We start from the raw sequence: 17,198 nt of genomic DNA, 5'->3' as shown, positions 1-17,198 counted from the left end.
GGAAAAGTTAAAGTATCTTAATATGTACGGCTTGGAGGAAAGAAGATGGGGGTTCAAGTGGACATTTAAATACCTAAAGGGGTTTTGCAACGTACACGAATGGGAGCTTATTAGAACAAGAGGACATAGCTTAAAACTAGAGGGCCAGAGGCTTAGATGTAAAGTAAGGATGTGCTACTTTGGTGAGAGGATGGTAGATAAATGGAACCGTCTCCCATCAGAATAGGTGGGGGGCTGATAAAGAGAGGGAATTTAAACATGTATGGGATAGGTAGCTATCCTCACTATAAGACCTGACCAAAGACTGATAGGGGTTTAAAACCCTTACATCAGGAAAAATGGGCAGACTAGATGGGCTGAACAGTTCTTATCTGCCGTCAAATTCTATGTTTCTTTGTTAACCTCATCCACACTGAATGTAGGTCTGGGGGTTAGTACGATAATATATATAACAGCTGGCATATTTCATGGGAAAATATTTTTTTCCATGTTTAGCAATAATGACTTTATTTTTTAACGTTTGCCCTCGTAACTGTTACCCATAGTAACATTTTATATACAGTATGCATAATCTATAAAATATCTTTATTTATTTGTTCTGCAGATTTCACTGCGATTAATGACACATGCAGATTATAAATATAATTGATTAGACAAAAAAGATTTGGATTTGTTGATTAGTGTATTTTCTTTGTGGTTCTTGGTATCGAAGAAGTACCCACATATTCTTGTGCACTGATTTAAGAACTAACTTAGGTATTGGTTCTATTTCTTACAAAAAGTAAAACTTCATGTGAAGAACATATTGCTTTATATGTTTATTTAAGTCCAACTGTGTACATTATACTTGCAATTTTAAAAAGATAAAAAATAAAGTACACTGTATATTTACTTCCCTTTAAAAAGGCAAGATGGAGAGATATAGCCTAGAGTTTAAAACAAAGGGTTAACTGGAACTTTGTCAAATTCTGAACAAGCTCTTATGTTTCCCATTGTTCTCAGTATCTAGGAAGCCATTTTTTAAATTTTCTTTGTTTTATCATTTTTTTTTTCAACAATTGGGTTTAAAATTGAACTCTGCGCAAAAGTGCTGATCCAGAACAGCCCCGGGACTGTGTGAAGTAACGTGTTAGGTGGCAGTTAAAAGCACAGACCGGAGCTTGGAGAAACTGCAGGTACTGATATGTCTTTAAGTGACTCAGGGAATTAGTCCAAAGAGTTCTGGACCAAGTGGCACCAGCTGTAGACAGATGGAGAATGTCTGGGCTCCATCAGCTTCAAGTCTGCCCAGACAGGGGTCTATATATTAGCAAAAGAGTGCACAAGAAAGCAAGAAATGGTAGCAGTGCCGGGAGGTGAAAATTGACATGAACGCAATCCACTGACAGTGCTTTTGATTGATGAAAGGATATCGTTAACGAGCCTTCAAAGTTTCTCATTAATGCTTTTTTTTTTTGTTTTTTTACATTGACCAAGAAAAAAATCCACTGGAAAAAAAACCTTGTGGACAGTAATTAAGATCGATTTCATACAGTACTTTTCATTATCATTGTTTGTTAACCTTTTAAGTAAAGCTTGTGTTTTTATTTGTTGTCTTTTTTTTTTAAGTACAAGATCAACTTTGATCATCTAAACCCCTTAACGACTTTGGGTTAAAGTTGGCTTGGTAGACAAGTAAGCATCTTTAAGTGGTTTCTTAAAAAACAACATAGGGAAAACAAAGGGTTATAAAGTACATCTGGTATTAGTTCTTTTTGCAGAATTTCACTCGATTAAAGTTCAACTGCCTTGGGATGCATTCCCAGTGTGGTCAAAAAGTGATTGTGTTAATATACTGCAAGTACATTAACCTACATGGTGCTTGTCGGGCACGCAACACATTAAAATAATAGTCCTTTACAACATCACTTTGCAAACGTTAGAACATTTTCCTTACGATATTTCATTATTTTAGAGACTGAGACGCTTGTACTGATATCTTCAAACCGTTCACGTTACTGCTCTAAGGAAGGGAAACCTCTGCTATAGGAACGTCGGCTGTGTATGTTTCGTATTCCTTTGTAGAATACTTCAATTACAGAATAAAATAACCTTTGTGAAGTTTATAAGATGTACGAATCGGTCTCTGCAGAGTGGTTTGCACAAAAGGCCAACAAACTTTTATTAAGCTGGTTCTTGGATAAGAATAGGTGCGAGTATTTATTTTCCTTTGTGGCATTTTAATGCTATAAAGCGGATCTATTTTTAAATTCAGGAATTCTGATATTAGCATATTAAATTACTTTCCCAAAAGTCTACCAGGTACCCTACGTTCATTCTTTTTGTTTGAGAATTCATACGCTCTAAATTATTAAGACCCGATCTATAAAAAGCCTAAAAAGAGTCCCAGGCTTGGGAAGTATTGCTCCTATTTATTATGTCAAGTAAAAAAAAAGTGGAATAATACATTTTATATATATATGTGCAACTGTAGAAATTAAATTGGCAAACGTTCTTCTAAAATGAAAAAAATACGGTGCTTAATTGCGAAAGAATTACTTTTCCTTTAAAATAAGTCGTCCTAAGGTAGAAACACTTAAAACGTGCCTGCTTAGTACAATTCTTTATTGTTAAATATTTTCTTTATAGGTATATAACCTTATTTATATAAGTTAGTGGACCTGAAAAACAAATTAATCTTGTTTGTATCAATGAATGCGCTTTTATAAAGCGTGCACAGAAACATTTATTTCATTTTTTTTTTTACTCCTTCATTCACTGGTCTCCCTCTGTGTGTTTAAATAAGTATAGCATATTTAAGCTGGCACTTGCTCTCGGATCTTGTAAGACAAAGAGCACATAAAATAGAACCCCGCTGTTTTGTTCTACAAGACGTTGAGGGACCCTTCGGCATTGAAGACACTAATGCGCTATATAGAAAGAGAACAATACCTTGTTATACAGATCTATGTATACGGATTTATATTGCAAGATGTGGCAACGGGAATAGGTTCTGTATTTTAAAGGACGCATTATAAACACTCTTCAAAGAAATCCGCGCCTACACGTAATAATTTAAAATCCTTCTACTGCTGGTACACCAAAGGGGTTAACTTGTGTTTAATGGAATATTCACGTCTAATCGTTACTGTTGGTTGTGAAAAAGAAAAAAAACCTTATTTTTATAGGATTATTTTATAAATTTAATGTAGCTGGCTTATAAAAGAAAAGCGCGAACTCGGCCGAACGTATTTTGGCTCGGCGTGGCTGGTGTTACGGTACAACCTTTGTAATAATAACTATATTGTAATGGCTCACAGATTGCGTTAATGTGTCCGGCCTACGGCTGAATAACCAGAGCCAGGGAGCTGTTAAGTTCTTCACATGTAGCTATGAAGCTTCAAAAAGGGCCGATATACACAGCTTTTTATGCACAAGTATTCCTCTTACTGAAATTAATTTCAACATCGCCATTCTGATGAGAACACGCAGTATATCTAGGTCATGAGACGCTTTTCGCTGTCTGCTTTTTCCACTTACATTCCAGGTTTTGGCTAATGTCAGAAGACTTTTTTAAAGAAAGATATTAGGAGGATCTGTAGTAGTCTGGTTGATGGAACTTGCTTTGAAAGAACTCATTGGGATCAGAAAGTCTGCAGTAACTGAGTCCTTTTTAACGTTTTCTGAAGATGTCGATGTCTAGAAGACCTCATAATTTTTTTTTTTAACTTGTTTTATATAATCCTGAAACTGACTGGAATGGGGACTGTTGTTGCTTTAGGCGAGGAAGTGAGGTTTAATTCGGGCACCATTTATATGTCATAAGTCATCATTGTAGAATTGTCTGAAAAAGCCTTAATGCCTTTTAATGTACCTGTATCTTCTTAAAAGTTCAGATTTTCTGGACATTTATATATTGGTTATAAAGTAATAAAAAGCCAAATATATCCCAGGTCTGTGAGTCTGGCAGCAAAGTGAACTCTGAGATGAGAGACTGAAGATCCCTACATATGAGCTCTTTTAGTTTTTGACTCTCTCTCTCTCTCTCGTATATATATATATATATATATATATATATATATATATATATATATTATGACTCCTAAGTGTCCTGTGAGACAGTCCTGATTGCACTGATGTCTCAACATAGTTGTCCTGCTTTTGTGGGCAGTGGGGATCATGAGCTGGTACGTAAACTCCACTGACCGGTCCTAGGAGCTGTGAAATATACATATACTGTTTTATTTTTAAGAAACTTTTCCCTATAGCAAAGTTCACTGTACGTATCATCCCGTTATCATAGAGACTAAGCCTGTGCTTATTTTTATTTTGAAATATGCTAAGATATCATCGTACACTCATTCTACAATCCTAATCTTTTACATCATGCATGGGAAACTAATTTCCTGCCCTGTCTTTGGAACTGGGAAGAAGAATATTTGTAGAAATTGACATTAAGCTTAACATTCACTCACATATCTAAACAGATTTGTACCCAAAATAAAATAAATGATAAGCCTTCCTCTGTATACATAATATAACTTCTATTTTTATGATGCAGTTAACGCTTTCTCTTCTTCCAAAAGGACAAATTAAACACAAAATAAAACCCAGTTCCCTGTTCATGAAATTCATGCTTCTGAAAACAGAAATGCATTTTTAGAGCAATAAACTCCAGCTGACCTTTGGTGTAATTAAATTCATAGAATTTAGATATGATGACACATAATGCAAAGAGAGTCAATATATGACTTCTAATGAACATGATCCATACAGCTTCCCATCCAGAACAACAACTCTAAAGTCATTGGGAAACAGCTTGCACCCCCTCGACTCCAAACCTGGAATGTGCGAGAGTGAGAGTTTTAGATTTTTATATGTTTTATTTTAACTAGGAATTATTTCCCATGTTCTGGAGCCACAAACAGGGACGGACCTATAATATACGGTCACAGTATATAAGCATAATAGAGGGGCAACACAATGTTTTTTTTATTATTCTATAAATAAACTTGGTTTTACTTTTACTAAATTTAAACAAATTTGACTTTACTATTTTTGTTGAGAATTTTTCTTTCTCAAGACACCAACAAGAGTTGTCCTCCATAAATCGAGATTGTCGTCGAATATAAAACAAACAAACAAAAAACACATTTTTTTTACAAGGTAGTAGGCCAAACCATTTCCCATGGCACAAACAAAGCGGAAAAAATTACCAAATTATCAAAGAATAAAACTAATAGACATTATAGTATTCCTGGCGTATGTTCTTTCTTTCCATGAATTTTAAACTAAATTGCAGCCTTTTAATTTAATGTCACTTTATTTATCCTAAGGCAAGCCAAGCCTTGAACAAAATGGCCCAATGCTCCCGGTGGTTTTACTATGTGAACTAAATACATTTTACAAATGTTTGTATGATACCTTTATTGAAGGTCTGTTGTGTTATACAGTAAAAAATTAACCCCTTAAAGATGGAAAGAAATATCATTACCAATGATCCACAATAATCAATGTTACATAGAATATTTCCTTTTAATGACTATAGCCTCACTTATTTTTTTCTAGGCCTTAAAAATAAATAAAAATAAATTGACAGCTCACTTGGGCAGTGAAGAGTGATGAAGGTGAAGGGTTCGGCATAGGATCTCTATCAAACTTCCAGTAAAAGATGATGGAAAGTCACCAAGAAACAGTAATGATTGCAGAAGGAATAGGAGAACAGCTGTGTTCCATTAGTAATCTCAGCAAGTGAAGGTGGTGGGGATTAGAGAAGGGTAGCTTTTTTTTTGCTACAATAAATACTGGCTTTAAATGGCTATGATATGCTGTTTCCATATGTACTCATTTCTCATAAGATCTAGAAAACAAACATTTCACATTTGGGGAATGAAGAATAGCGCTAAGGTTAAAGGCGGACATTTTGCTTAAATACACAAATCTGATTGGTTTAATTACCATCCTGTATATGTTTATGATAAGGACTAGATCATGAGTGCTACAATGAATTAAGGGGCGAGTGACAGTCAACACGCTGGGCCCCCAACCCGTGAAAAATCCATTACTATGTGTAGACATTGACTGTTAACACTTCTCACACTCTAAGAAGCTCCCTTTTTAAGTAAATAAACCTTTTTATTAAAAGTAAATGGGGACAAGTGTCACCAAGCTATTACTTCATATATTTTTTAGTCTTACAATTATTTATTTATGTAAATAACAGAGTGCTATTTGTATTACATAGTGTATTTTTCTTTGTTGCATTAAGTGTTTGCACTTTAATATTTTAACTAATTATAATATATAAAATAATAGTAATAAAGTTACACATGCAAGGGAAAATTGTAAGCCTTTACTTAAAACATAATAATGCATGAATTATTGATACTTTAAGATAGAAAAACACTTCTCATTGTTATTTTGCATTGTGTTTACATAATATAATTTTAATTTCGGGGAAGTCTTTGTCCACAAAGCCATGGTCAGCCATAACCATAACCATAACCCTCCCCCATTGATGCTGGGGCAACATATGTAACATTAAATATTAAAACATGTGCACTGAAATGAACACATAATGTGTACGATACCCTGAGTGCACTAATAATGAACATATTGGTTAGATTTATATCTCAGTTACCCCTAGGCATTGGTTTGTCAGTTGCATTCCCCCATCCTGCAGCTCATGCCCTCCACCATCTGATAATCACATCTGACGTTTTGCTCACCAGCCCTGCTGACCAGGCACAAATTCCTCAATGATTCTTGGAACCCTTAGGGAACCGTAGAGAGCCACACACGGTGCATGTGTTGCATCTGTTCCTGCTCACCCATTGTTATAAACATACAGTGCGAGACTGTCATACATGTGAACACTGAAAAAAAACGAAACTCTTTTTCTGCCATATCAACCATTTTTGATTAACCTTTTCCAAAATAGGATAGACTCACAAAAATAGATCTCTGACTACAAATGTGCAAAATCACTCCAAAAAAAGAGACCATTTCTTGTGTATAAATATTTGTAACTTTTTCACCAAAAGTCAAAAACATCCAAGGCGGGAGGAGCACATCTTTAGTTTTAGATTTTAAGCTCAATTCATTAGCACCCCCTCACCTTTTGTTTCTGTCTATCCAAATGATTATGTGATGGGTTACTGGTGTCCTGTTTACCCAGTAAACAATGCTGTGAAAAATGATAGGGCTCTATAAATCAATAAATAATAGTAGTAAAGAACTAGTTTGGTTTGTGTGTGTCACTATGCCACAAGCACATTTTTGGCTTTGCACTTATCCTGCGCTATTATACCTTCATAAATCACCCCCCCCCCGCCCCGCTTATGCGCGCACAAGGTTAAAGTGCGCTGCAGAACCTTATGCAGAACGTTATGGTTAAACAATGTATCACAGCTCATCATCCGCACTCAAAGGACAAATAATGGGTGGGGTATAAAAAGAATAATTAATGTAACACTATGTATCATATTGGAATCCTTGTATGAGCCAATTGGTAAGCGTTCAAGCCAACCTCTTGTGAATACTTATGAGGCTGTTAAAGTTAGGTATACAAGTCATACTTCAATTCCAAATACATTGAACAGACTTTAGCTGGAAGATCAGATGCAGGGAGTGACTTTTATTTTTCATGGAATACAATCCCATTATGCGTGACATCATTTTGTACCATGCCAGACACATTTTTTCCAAAGTAAGAAACAGGAATACACACCCACAATTACAGAGTTAAAATGACAGCCATACCCGTGTACATCAGGCTATGTGACATTTACACAGCACATAACACACATCAGCTGGGCAAGAAAAACCTCCTACACTAAAAACCATCACAGAAAACAACTATTACTACTACAAAAAAGGGTAATATCGTATGAAAAGCCCTATGCTGCTGTGTCGTGCTGAAGGGGACAAGAAGAGGAGGACAATGACAAAAGGTCTTCAGATGAATAAACAATGATTTCTGTGGATTGATTCACAGGGCCTATTTAGATGCGGATGGTCGTATCTGTGTCTAAATGCCCTAGGCAGAGTCATGCTATTCTGATCCTATAGAATGTGTATCCAATATACAATCATTTGCAGCAGTGGATCATTTTAAAAGAGTGACAGGTGATGCCACAATCATCCATCAAGTGACAATAACGGTGCGTCTCACACAATTTCAGAAGGCCACTGTGCATCAAATTGATAAATATGTCTCTATCCTCTTTCTTTCCCACAAAAAAGGCAGATTCTGTGTTTTTTTTTTTCGTTTTAGCCTTACACTAACTTAAATCTAAATTAATATAAAATTAATGTTTATATGATATACATACATGATAACAGATCCAAATTGTGACTTATATTGGAAAAACAGGTGTGGCGTTTTAGGTCCTCTTCTTTATAAAAAAAATCCACCAAATGGTTTCATAAGCCACAAATAATCTTGGAGTGACACAATAAATAGCTAAAACTCACCGGGTGTAAGAAAATGTCAAGTTTGTTTTGGGTCTGTAGGAATAAGTAGAACAGCAACGATTTAGTAGTACGGTACTTTACAGAGGAAAGAAATGTGTGGCACCCCAGAGAATTGGAATTAGAGTTACATTAGGAAATGACCTTTTAGACAGGTGAAAACACTAATCCTATCAATTAGACCCGGAAACACAATTCTGTCTTGTTATCCCCCCCAAAAAAGATAATTTGTTTTATTACGGAAATCAGTGGTTCTGGAAAATTACCCCTCTCTGGTGGCTTCAGAAATGTAGCAGTTATCAAAGCGTACAGTGATTTAATGAGGGCAAGAAGTAGATTCAAAAGTTCTTGATGCACTGTTGTCAGTGCAAACTCCAAGGTTATTCATCTCCGCAGTTCGGAAAGTTGTCGATTAGTACCTAACAAATTGTATTTTTTGTTAGTGAAAACTTCATTTTAGCTAAACATGGAGTTCTCATTTTTTTCCTGAAGATAACCTGAAGAAAATAAATACAGACAATAATAGAAATACACGTAATTACTAAAAACGTTAAACTGTAAAAGTAATAGTTGTAGAGATTTATAGAGATTGGAACGTTAGAGCAGAGCTGAGCCCCAACCTGATAAGTTGCTGGCCTTGGCTCGTCTAGCTGGCATTGGAGTTCGCCCGACGACCCCTCATCTAACACATGGCCCCACATGACCCAAAAGATGCAGCAAGGATTGACAGCTAAGGGTTAATGGGCCCAAATCTGTCTTTGGAACCCTCTGCCACAGAATGAGGCACCTGGCTCACCCTCCACCAGACCTCTTAGTCCTATGATGTAGGAATGCTCTATTAAATTAAAATAGAATGGTATGATCCACTGGTTGGAGAGGGTAGGATGAACTCACTAGACAAAACACAACTTGTGTTGTAGAAACATGACTAGGATGAATGGTAAATATGAGCTAGAATTTCTTACACCAGGAATTGACTCCGCTTTAATGACTTTTCAGGAAGGATGCAGTGTTGACTTGTATGTCATATCATCAAAAAGCAATTAAATGATGCCTATGCAGACAGATAGAAGGGACTTGTTTGATGACCATTCCAGTTGTTTGTTCATTGTTGCTAGCACCTAAGGCTAGCTATATGGCAGCAACAGAGCTAAATACAGCACGCTAATTGGAACAGCACACAGACTGAGAGATAATTGAATACCAATCAGGACAACAACACCCACTGGTCTGTGGATGGCTCTGGGTTTCAGTTAACCCTTTGTAAAACATTTGCCTAGTGAGTAGACACTCAAAAATACTAAAATATCTAGTATTCATTCAGTATCACAACCTTGTTCAGGTCTCGTGGGCTATTAAGACATTCTGTTGCTCTAAAGATATATAATATTATTTAAAGTGACCCTGCAAGGACACTTATAAATACTCAGCGAGGACACACAATCCTTAGACTTCTCTGTAGATGTTGTATTGTCTTGTATTTAGCACCCCCCAGCTTTGCCACTTTAAGGTTTGGAAGTGTATTTACTATACATCAGTCAACATTTTCAAAGGTGACTATATGAAGACGGAATGCAGTGATTTATTCTTGTAATTTGTCAGAACCTGACAAAGATCATGTCCACTTGTGCTGCAAAGATTTATCTAAAAAAGTGTCTGTTCCTTGTTTCTTTGTGGCAGAAAAGAATGATGTCTTGCCCCTTATATTGTGTAAATATAGCCACTGTGACAATTCTATATTTCCTGTCCTTCTTGACAAGTTGCCTGGGACCGTACAGAATGTGATTGGCCTCTTTTGGGGAGACATTGAAGCCATTAGAACCGGTGTCAACTCACCCTGCACCAAATAGAAAGAATTCCAATGACATTAGTTACGGCCGGTCAATTAATCCGAGTTTCTTTGTATCAGACCCATGTTTAAACAATGGGTGCCGTTGGCATACGCAAAAGTTTGTTGGTTTCTTTTCCAGTTCTGCCCTTGACAGTTCTGCGGCTCCTCAATGTTTTAATACCTGCACATCAGGGCTAGGTTTTTTTCCCCGTTGCCCTTAAGAACAAAGATGGCCCCAGGCCAGGTGAAGGTCAGTTTGAGTGAAATTGAGTGTTATGGAATACTGTAATAATCACCTCAGTTGTCAACTCCTAAATCATGAAGAGCTAAAACTGCACTCCTATGGCTTGGCTGGTCCTTTTGCATACCCGGGAACTTTCGGGGCTACTGCCTCTGCACCCGCTTTTCCTGTTCAGACGTCGGTAGTTCTAGCCATACACAGCATAGGGCTAGGCCCAAATCGATTTGGAAACGGTAGGGAGTGGGTATACGTTGGGAGATAGGAAAGTAACAACACAGAAGCTATGAAGGATTCATCTATTTGCTTCTTTACCAAATAATTCCAGGTGAAAAAATATCAGGTTTTGAATATCTTAATAAAATAGACTGAAATAAAAAAGAAAGATATTCAGGAAAATATAATCCGATACTGTTTTTTTTAAAGCGAGTGTTGAAAGGCATGGTTAGATAAGATTGGCAGCATCATTTTTATTTAAACCACTCTTTGGCTTACAGTTACAGCAATTTAAATTATTCCTTATATTCTTCCTACAAGCTACCGTTGTTTCTTGGTAGCAAGATTCTAAATAAGCTGGGTTTTTTTTTCCCCCATTCATTTCTTATGAAATAGAAATCAATATTTAATGAAAATGTACCTTCTTTTTTTTTCACAGAGCATAGGAAAATATGAACTGTACATACAGGACAAATGATTTTACTTGGTTAATGTTTACACAGTGAATGAACGCATTTTAAGGTACTGTAATCTTTCAGTACAATAATGCATGAGAACTGGATAAAAAAAAAGCATAGCTGTGAAAAATGTCATCTGATAGTACAATTGAAAAGAAAATATGTTTTATAGCTGTGTTACTTTGGGTAAACAAGTGGCAGAAACATCACATTTAGAACGGTAGAAGGGAAAATGTTTTGCGGTTGAATAACTAAAATCGTCAGTTTTATATGTCTCTTTATTTTATATATATATTTTTTTATTTGTTAGATAAAATAGTGGGTCCGCTAGACCACCTATTAACCAAAGGGGGCCAACAATCAGCGCATCTTGTTCTACTTGGGTTTCTACTTGTGGGTAGTAGGATGTGGGTAAAAAATAATAAATCCTGTTCCTGTTACCCATGGAGCCCATACTATGCCTCCCACATGCTGTACCTAGTTTGAGGGGATGTTAAAAGGTTAAAAATACCATTGGGTACATAGGGCCAACTTATACCCCCCTGCACCCCATCCCCTCCCCACTGGGATGGAAAGTGAAATTTTAAACTTCATTTTTGATGTCATATTCTCGTGAAAATGCGAGCCGGGCTCTCCACCCAATGTATCGGTTTGTCTTAGTCTGTCAATACCCCTTGAATATATGTATTGTATGAAGTGCTGCGTAAATTGTTGGCGCTATATAAATAAAAGATAATAATAATAATAATTTTTGAGATCGGCATTCAGGAATGATGTTCGCCAGATTGTGTCATTTAAGCCATTGTTCTGAAATATGTGTCAGTATAATGTCATTCCAAGTTTATTTGGAACAGGCAGCTACAGAATCTACGCCGTGGAATCCACGAGAGCTTTTCCCCCAAAACAATGTTTTCTTTTAGTCGAAACTGACTTCCTGGTGCCCATTACCTCTTAAAAATCCCTTTAAACAAATGCTAAGACTCGTGTGAAATCCAACCCCCCGTTAGATGAGTGCTGTGATAAGTGAAGCAGTTATCAGAGACGCTTGTGTGAACGGTAACACATAATATCAGGGAAATTACTGTATTGGCACTTTTTGGCCTTTTTTTTCATATTGCCATTCAGCTAATGACAAATTAAAAATGAAACTGCTAATTTGTTCTTCTATACCAAGGGGGTCAAATAAAATGTGATCTGCTTTAGATTCTTTCATTTTCTAGATTTCTAGCGAATGCTCAATACCATGTAAAATGTAGCAGAAATGGTCAGCTGCCCTGCTTTTTATTTATCTCCTTGAATATACAAGTTTCTCGCTCCCACCCTGTCTAAAGTCGTCATTGTCCGTAATGAGTAGACCCTGCCATCGTTATGACTTCTATAAGGAAACATGTTTATTTGGAATGAAGAAATACAGCTAGAAATGTGTGGCTGGAATTAATTAGGAAACAAATAGATGGCAGATGTCCTGTCTCATGCTTGGTAGTCTTATTGTTTTGTGGCGAGTGGGTTACGAAATCTGCATTGTAAAGTTAGCTATTGTTTATTTTCCCTCGTAGCTATGAGAATGAAATAGTTGCACTCGCCATGTCTGCGTCTGCATTATGACTTAAGTTGACACCTTTGACAGTCCCTTAGCACTAGCCAGATGGCCGGCCTATGTGGAGCTGTAATAGGGGCTCTGACTACAAGCCAAAGGAGTGGGGAAAATGTAGGAACAGTTAATAACAAAACAGGGTTCATATTCACAACTTCAGTAATTACATCTTGGGTGGCCATTTTAAGACATCTATGTGTTTGCAAACCTCATCTATTTTGAAATAATATATATATATATATATATATATATATATATATATATATATATAATGGTTAACGCTGCATACAGCTCACCAACATCCATAATGCCCAGGTGCATCCATCAGATGAAGATTATTTATTTGTAAATGCTGGAGATCATTTAACTATATGTATATTATGTATATTAGTGTTTATTACATTAGCACATGACATCATCAGAGCACCTTTCCAAGTTAACGTGATGTCACATTTAGACAAAAAAGAGGCACTGGTCTTATTAATAACAAAAACACTAAATATTATTTTTATCACACATCTCATATGTCTTGCATATCTCATAGTAAACGTTGATCCATGAAAGAAGCAGCGAGTTATTATTGTGCTTTAAATAATATTAAAATATATATAACGTTTTAAATATAAGGGTTATACAATTCTATCTAGCAGACACGTATAGTCGTAGAGCCGAAGCCAGCTGAGCCGGAAGATAGTGGTTTTATTGACACACTGGTTCCAAGTATGTGAGGGCCAGATTTTTTTTTTTTTTTTTGACATGTCTTCTAAAAGCTGATGGGGCACTTCACAAAACCCAGCCTTGAAATCCCTTGAGTGTCCTCTATCAGTCTGTTTAACTGAGAGTGGAATAGATGGAGCAAAAAAGCTCAAACACAAGTTGCATGGAATTTGTGACAAGAAAGCTAACAGCTACAAGGGGTAGCCTAATGTTAACCCCTCTGATACCAGAGCATAGGAGACACTTATATAGTCCTCCATAACTTCTTCTTTTTATGAAGATCAACACAATTGAAAGTTCCTTCAACGTTCTATGTGGGTTCTCACGTCTGTTTCTGATCCTCTTGCACTTATTCTTTAATGAGAATGCTCAATGCGGCTGCATAATTGCCAATATTTTACTTTACCATTGTTAAATTCTGACTAGAATGCACAACTGAACCTGGTAGTACGTTAAAACCAGATAATAATAATACGTTCATACCTGCGCAATTATGTAATACAATTTATGTATATTATGGTACAAAGATTGAGGACTGGCCTTCTGAACATAGCAACTGATGGAAAACCTCGGAAGCAGGGTTTGACTCCTGGTCAAACCTGGTGAGTTGCCAGGTATCTGCTTCATATCTCACAGATGCTGGGGAATATATTTATGCCTTTTGTTCTTGGCTTATAAAAACTGCATAAATAGTAAATAGTGGACACCTTCATTCTATGTCTATTTTGGCACATGGAGAAAACGGAGTCAAAAGCCAAGGAAACCGGATCTCCTTTGCTACACTGCTGGTTGCGTTTTGGCCAGAATGTTATTCTTTGCAAAAAAAAACAAAACAGAAGGCTTTGGGTTACCGTGTCTCCGTTGGCTTAAAGGGTACACTGTTTAGTTAGAGTGGAATTTTTGTCATGACTTTGCTAATATTTAAAAAGTAACTTACAAATAAGTTCACGGCTATGTATACATGGCTCGTAAGTGTATAGGAAGTGTGTGAGAAAACACTTCATTAGCATATGTCCGTAGAGATTCAACAACACAAGCACCAATGAGACAAATTCCCAGACTGTCTAAAGGCGACTTACTAGCTGCAGGCCATAGGACTCAATATTAACTCATTCCCACACTTGGCGTGTATGATTTTTTAAGCTCAATACCTTAAAATGTTGTGTGGGTATCACAAAGGGAGCCATGCTTAGATATCGCAGGACTGTGTTCAAAGGGCAACTGTTACCTCCACAGCTTTTAGCACAATTACATTTTAGTATTAAAACCACCCACAGGATTTTACTGTTTGTCAAGTAATGCCATTGCTTTGGAGATATTTTGTCTAAAAGTTACTTTTTAGAGAAACTGGTTTAAAACATCTCCTGACCTGAAGTTCTCTACCTTCTTCTCACCCATCCTTACAAAAGCTTCCTGAACCATAGACTCAATAACAAGAAAAAAAATAAACTTTGTGCTAGGAACACTGAGTATGGGTTTTCAGATTTCATGGATTAAAAAAAATATGCAGTATTATAATCAAACAATTGTAGATGGGTGTATCCAGAATTGTGCACACAGCTGAGTGCATGGAAGAAGTTTATACAATTATGCCAACGCCTATCCCCCATTTTCTTTTCTTAAAAGCCCATTATATTTCTCCAGCCGTAACCATTTTATTAAAAATTAGATCATGATTTTTGGTTTTTAGTGTGTGTCATGTATTGGCACCTTTTCCTTTAGTGACATAGGGGGTGGGGCTGGATTAAAACCATTCCTTATTAAAAAAAAAAGAATAAATAAATAAAGTATATCGGATTCATTCCTTAACAGCTGTCTCGTAAAACCCTCTTACTTGGGCTCCTGATATTGTATAAAGTTTTAATGAAATAACACTGCGGCACCTTCTTTATTGTATCGTACAGTATGTGCTGCCTATCTATCTGTGTATCTATCATCTGTCTGTCTTCATACATACAGTCAGCATGTAAAAATCTGCTTGTCTCGGCTGGTAATAGTCATCCAATCAGACGCCGGTCAAAGCCATCAGGATCCGATTAACATACAGCTCTCTTAAGAGTGCCTCGGGCAATCTATACGATAACTACTCTTCAGCATCCACCTACTGCATAAACCACCGAGCGTCTCCATCGGTGACATAACTGCACTTCTCGTTGGTGTATAATACGGAACATGACAAGTTCGGGGTCACCGCATCTTTTATAGCAAACATCCATGTGTTCTGAGACAATTTACATAGTAATAATATGCCAACAAACAGTGCATGGGATGTGTATAACTCAACGGAGTACGCAGAATACAGCATTATTATAAAATCACTATTACAACGTATTCAACCATCCATGACACTTGTTTTCCAGTATGCTTTTCCCGGCGATTGATAATGAATGTAATGAATAATTATAAGTTTAGCAATAATAACCCGTTATTAATCAAGTTTAACAATAATAATCCGGCTATTAATAAAGAATATTATCTGTAATAATAAGTTAAACAACAATAACCAATCCTCCGTACCGCCAAACATTTTAAGCGGCCTAAGACCGATGCTGTTTTGGGGGTGTGGTTAGGGGTGTGGTTAGAGGTGTGGTTAGGGGTGTGGTTAGGACTAGGGCTTTACCACAGTTATTTATGTGTCTTTGTAACCTGTTCATAGCTATAAATGCAACACAATAAGGCATTTAAAATAGGAATTTATTATGATTTATAAACTCATTTCCTGTTGTTTCTATACACATTATTGTGAATTTTAGGCAGAGACAGCCTGGGCTTACCATGGGGATCTGCAGGAATGTATTCAGGGGGGGGGGCATAATTTTATCATGCTCCGTCCCTTTTCAACCATGAAGGTCCCCAACTTCATCCAACATGTCCCGCAGTGCAACCTTTGCCTCCAAATAGCTTGTAAGTGCCACCTTTGCCCCAAGCAGCTTATCAGTACCATCCTAACCCCCACACAACCTACCTGTGCCATCTTTGGAACTGCACTATTGGTAAATATGTGGCCCTTAATGGTGCACTAGATGTCCAGTCCAGTTTTTAGGGCTGCAGAAAACTGAAACGAGTGACTGTCTATCCTAAAAAGGGATACTTAGTAGGTATGATTCTCTGCTTAAATCTAGAATAGTTCCACTTTTCTTGATAACCAGCCTTGAAATATCGTCTGGGTGGTTTCAGTAATTTTACTTCTCACCAAAAATATTTATTTTACATATCACTGGGAGCTTTTACGGAGTGTGCACTGTCTCCCTTAAGTGGTTTGGTGATTAATTAGTTCCTAAATGTTTTATTTATATACCTTTCTTCTGGAAAATCAACTCAATTTATTTCTAGAGTATCACAATATAATTAACACAGGGTTTTTTCCAATGATGAATTGCATCCTTAGATAGTTACTGTAAACATGGCTAGTGGTGATACGATGAAACATATTGGTGTGTGATGGTGTGTAGCCGCCGTGTTCATAGCCGTGCGTTAGTGGTCAGTAAAATAAAATCTATTGAACGTTGACACACTGTCCCGCATTAAACGTGTCTTATGTGATGGAGATGAAATCGGTAACGTATAATTTCAACAATAATAAAAATCATTTCTGTGAGTTAGCAAAATGTCACTAACTAAATAAAAATAATATATCATATTATCTCGTCTTATTGTAAAAATCCTTCAGTTTTATTTGACAAGTTGAAACAG

This window comes from Spea bombifrons, chromosome 11 (genome assembly GCF_027358695.1).
Source record: "Spea bombifrons isolate aSpeBom1 chromosome 11, aSpeBom1.2.pri, whole genome shotgun sequence".
NCBI lineage: Eukaryota > Metazoa > Chordata > Amphibia > Anura > Pelobatidae > Spea > Spea bombifrons.
Note: the sequence above shows the minus strand (reverse complement) of the source record.